Source organism: Vicia villosa, linkage group LG6, assembly GCF_029867415.1.
Source record: "Vicia villosa cultivar HV-30 ecotype Madison, WI linkage group LG6, Vvil1.0, whole genome shotgun sequence".
NCBI lineage: Eukaryota > Viridiplantae > Streptophyta > Magnoliopsida > Fabales > Fabaceae > Vicia > Vicia villosa.
In genome coordinates, this window is record NC_081185.1 from 33,309,261 (window position 1) to 33,314,337 (window position 5,077).

General features: G+C 36.5%; 1 long non-coding RNA gene across 1 annotated transcript; it reads right to left on the reverse strand.

Annotated features, from left to right (window-relative positions):
• Positions 1 to 466: 466 nt before the first annotated feature.
• Positions 467 to 1,167, reverse strand: LOC131611421 (uncharacterized). Its single transcript, XR_009286896.1, has 3 exons — positions 1,093 to 1,167; positions 723 to 997; positions 467 to 660 (listed from the first exon to the last, which is right to left on the reverse strand). It is a non-coding gene; the product is annotated as an uncharacterized LOC131611421 (long non-coding RNA).
• Positions 1,168 to 5,077: the final 3,910 nt, after the last annotated feature.

The following is a 5,077-nucleotide window of genomic DNA, read 5'->3' on the forward strand; positions in this document are numbered from 1 at the left end:
CAATCTTATAGGTGCCACTACTGGAAATACTCAAATTTTCTGCGGAATTACCTGCAAATTTTAGCTAAATTTTCGCAGGATACACGTTTCCTGCGGATTTTCCTGCGGTTTTATGTCCCCAACTAAAACCTTCGTGGGTAATATTTTCGGCAGGAAAGACCGCAGATAAATCCGCAGAAAAAATCCACAGGAAATATCCGCAGGAAAATCCGCAGGTAGTTTCTATCTCAAATTAAACAAATTTTTATTTTAATAGATGACTGAAACATTATAAATTATATATAAAAATAAAATTATAATTTAAAATGTTTTGAATTTAAATAAGACAAATTCAAATTCATAAAACAAGATACTATAAAATTTTCAACAAAGTTACTACATAGTCTCATTATTAAAAATGACAAGTATAATCTAGATTTCACTTAAAACTCAAATGTTTAATAAGTTTCTCTAATGATCCCTTTGCATTTTAATATCTTTCCAAGATACAAAAAATAAAAAGTATAATCTAGATTATTCCTAGTCTTCCTACCTAGTTCCATCAGCACTATAGATCAGTGTAGTGGAACATTTTTCGGGAGCGTCGTACTCCAGATGGAAACTCTTGTCATCATACATCCAAGCTCTAACTTTCCCGTCAATCGAAGTCGAAAATAAAAACTAAAGAATTTGATGTCAATCAACATCCACAATATGAAGAGGGGTGATAAAAAGTATTTAACCTGAATATTTTCCTTCGAGCGAGGTAGAAGCGAACAAACAGGTGCTACGTGACCTTCCAAGCAATGGATCTTATGTCCATCCAAATCCCATACCTATATGTATCATTCTTCCAATATTAACACTTATAATCTCAAATAGCTAGATACAATCTATCATAGACTAGAAACTCTTCTATCACCTTAATTAATTTATCATCTCCGCATGTTATAATGCATAGCTGATTTTCCGGATATGTAAAAACTACGTCATTAACCGCACCATCATGAGCATCAATCTATAATAACGAAAACAAATACGTTATTAGCGAGGAATTAATTGTCCGCAATTTTTTTTGTATTAGTTTCATATCGAAATTTGATATGAAAATACCTCAAATTGTTGTTGTAGGCCATTAGGAACTTGATACGAATACAAATGAACCAAATGTTCGGCAAAAGCAATCCCTGAAAGGAAAGAACTACGTGTTGGAAATAAAAAAAATACATTGTATATTTTCCATTAAAAAGAGCATTTAAGTTTTAGGTTCTTGTATATTTAGATTCATGCATTTAGGAAGTTGGACTATTATTTATTTCTCCTTGTAAACATAATATGTAATTAATTATATAGTGTGTATAAATATTATGGATGCTGAGTGCTTTACTCACTCAAGCACATTCAGAACATTCTGATTTCTATTTTTCACATGGCATCAGAGCTCCTAATCTAGGGGACTCTACTTCCGCTAATATTAGTATTTAGAAATCTGACCAGGCATTTTTATGCTGTCAGAACCCTTAAATCTTGACTGGGCAACACCTGCTGTCAAGTTTTTTCAATTAAACGCTATCTATATTTTTCCGGCAGCCGTCCGTACTGTTTCATACAGTTTCCTGCAGTCGTCAGTACAACTCTGCACATTTTTCAGCCGTTGTCTGCACCGTTCCAGCAGTTGTCTGCACAGTTCTCGCAACTGTCTCCAAGTTCCAGCCACTGTCTGCAAGTTCCAGCCGCTGTCCCTGCATTTTCTGGGTTGATTTCTTCATTGAATCTTATCTTCTTTGATATCTTACACATAAACATTTGGTGATTGCTCCTGTTTTCTTTAAGACTAATAGTATCGAAAAATCATCAAGTAATTATAGTGTGGCGTATTCTGGTAAGCTTCCACTCTCATTTGGATTTCATGTCTCAGAAACACCTTCTCATTTATTTTGGATATTAGATTCAGGAGCCACAGACCACATGACACCCTCTTCAAAACAGTTCTCCATATATTCCCCTTGTCCCAGTAATAAAAAAATTTCTACTGTTGATGGTACTCTTGTAATTGTAGCTGGCTTTGGAGATATTCAAATAAATCATTCTATAACCTTAAAAAGGGTTCTCCATGTTCCGAAGCTATCCATGAACCTTGTCTCCATACAAAAACTTACAAATGATTTATCCTGTAGTGTGACTTTTTTTAATGATTGTTGTATATTTCAGGATAAGGACTCGGGAAAGACGATTGGACGTGCTAGAGAAAGGAATGGCCTTTACTATCTTGAAGAACCGGGTCACTGTAAAAAAGTCCACTTGTCTCACTCATTTATGTCAGAGTCAATACTCTCCAAAAAGGAAAAAATCTTTCTTTTTCATTGTCGATTAGGTCATCCTTCTTTTGGAGTCATTAAAGTTTTGTTTCCGTCTTTATTCAATAAGGTAGATATTGAAAGTCTTCATTGTGATGTGTGCGAGTTTGCTAAACATAAGCGTCTATCATTTCCATTAAACAACAAAAGAAGTCTTTCCCCTTTCTATCTTATTCATTCAGATGTTTGGGGTCCCTCTACCAATCCAAATGTAACAGGTGCTAGGTGGTTTGTGACTTTTATAGATGATTGTACCCGGGTTACTTGGGTATTTTTACTCCATCACAAGTCTGACGTCAGTACTGTTTTTCCAAAGTTTTTCTACATGATTAAAAATCAATTTGGAGTAAACATTAAAAGGCTTAGGTCTGATAATGGAAAAGAGTACTTCAATCATGTTCTTATTTCTTTCTGTCAAAAAGAGGGAGTTGTCCATGAGTCTTCTTGTGTTAAAACACCACAACAAAATGGAATCGCAGAAAGAAAAAATGGGCATCTATTAGACCAAACCCGAGCACTATTGTTTCATAAAAATGTTCCCAAATATTTATGGGGGGAGGCCGTTCTCACTAGCACATATCTTATTAATCGATTACCCTCTAGAGTATTAGGGTTCAAGAGTCCTATGGATGTTCTTTCTTCCTTCTATCCAAATTTGTTAACAAGTAGTAATCTCAAACCTCGAATCATTGGGTGTGTCTCATTTGTCCATGTGCATAGTCAAGATAGAAAAAAACTCGATCCTAGAGCTCTAAGATGTGTTTTTGTCGGTTATTCCTCTACTCAAAAGGGATATAAGTGTTTTCATCCTCCATCTAAAAGATTCTTTGTGTCGCGAGATGTAACCTTCCGTGAAGAGGAACCATACTTCACTCAACCTTATCTTCAGGGGGAGAGTTATAAGGAAGATAAGCTTGAAAGTCTTGATCTTTCTGGTCTTGAGTCAAATACACTCAATTTTTCTAGTATTAAGTCAAATACATCTGGTCATGACTCTAATACACTCAATCTCCCTGGTCTCGAGTCAAATCCACCTAATTCGTCCAGTTTCGAGTCAAATAGACCTGATCTTTCTGGTCTTGAGCTAAACACACTTGTACCAAACCCATCTGAGCCTGAAGAGCTGAGAGTAGAGTCAAATCAATCAAATATACCAGTAGTTGAACATGAACCTGAAGTGGATGTGAGATATGGAAAGAATCTGGTTTACATGAGAAAGTCAAAGGCCGTTCCTGAATCGACACAAGTTCAAGAGCCTGACTCGACTCCTTCAAATGAGGTAATTAATTCTTCTGAATTGCAGGATAAAATTATGACCCATACAATAGATGATGACCTAGACCTTCCAATTGCTATTAGGAAAGATACCAGAAAATGCACCAAACAACCTTTATATCCCCTTTCAAACTATCTTTCTTTTCAAAAATTCTCACCTACCCATAGAGCCTTCCTTACAAACCTTAACGCTACTTCCATACCTATTAATGTTTCTGAGGCATTGTCTGATGAAAAATGGAAGCAAGCCATGAATATTGAGATGGACACACTAAAGAAGAATGGAACATGGGAGATAGTGACTTTACCAGAAGGAAAGAGGCCAGTTGGATGCAAATGGGTGTACATGGTAAAATATAAGGCTGATGGATCAATCGAAAGATATAAAGCCAGGTTGGTTGCCAAAGGGTTTACACAAACCTATGGAATTGACTACTCAGAGACATTTGCACCGGTTGCGAAAATGAATACAGTGAGAGTAATTTTGTCACTTGCTGCCAATTATGGTTGGAATTTACAACAATTTGATGTGAAGAATGCTTTCCTACATGGGGAACTTGAGGAGGAGATTTATATGCAGGTACCACCGGGGTATGAAAAAAATGTGTCCGACAATACAGTTTGCAGGTTGAAAAAGGCGTTATATGGCCTAAAACAATCACCTCGAGCATGGTTTGGAAGATTCACTAAGGTTATGACATCCTTGGGGTACAAGCAAAGTCAAGGGGATCACACCTTGTTCATCAAACACTCGCCACAAGGGGGAGTAACAGTTTTGTTAGTATATGTGGATGACATTATAATGACTGGAGATGATTGGAAGGAGCAACAGATCTTGAGTCATTGTTTGGCTAAGGAGTTTGAAATAAAAGCTCTTGGAAAACTGAAGTACTTCTTGGGAATCGAGGTGGCACATTCCCGAAAAGGCATTTTTATATCACGACAAAAATACATTACATATTTACTCAAAGAGACGGGAAAAACAGCGTGTAAACCAGCGAGCGTTCCTATGGATCCAAATCTTAAATTGGGCAATATAGAAGAAGATGTTGCAGTAGATAAAAAAATGTATCAACGTCTAGTTGGGAGATTAATTTACTTGTCTCACACTAGACCTGATATTGCATATGCTGTAAGTATGGTTAGTCAGTTCATGCACTGCCCAAAAGAGATCCATTTACAAGCAGTTCATAGAATCCTGCAGTATCTCAGGGGAACTCCAGGAAGAGGAATTTTGTTCAAAAGAAATGAAAATACAACACTTGAGGCCTACACTGATGCAGACTATGCAGGATCAATTGTTGATAGAAGATCCACTACAGGGTATTGCACCTTTCTTGGAGGAAATCTTGTGACTTGGAGGAGTAAGAAGTAAAATGTAGTAGCACGTTCTAGTGCTGAAGCTGAATTTCGAGCCATGGCACAAGGCATTTGTGAATTACTTTGGCTTAAAATTATTTTAGAAG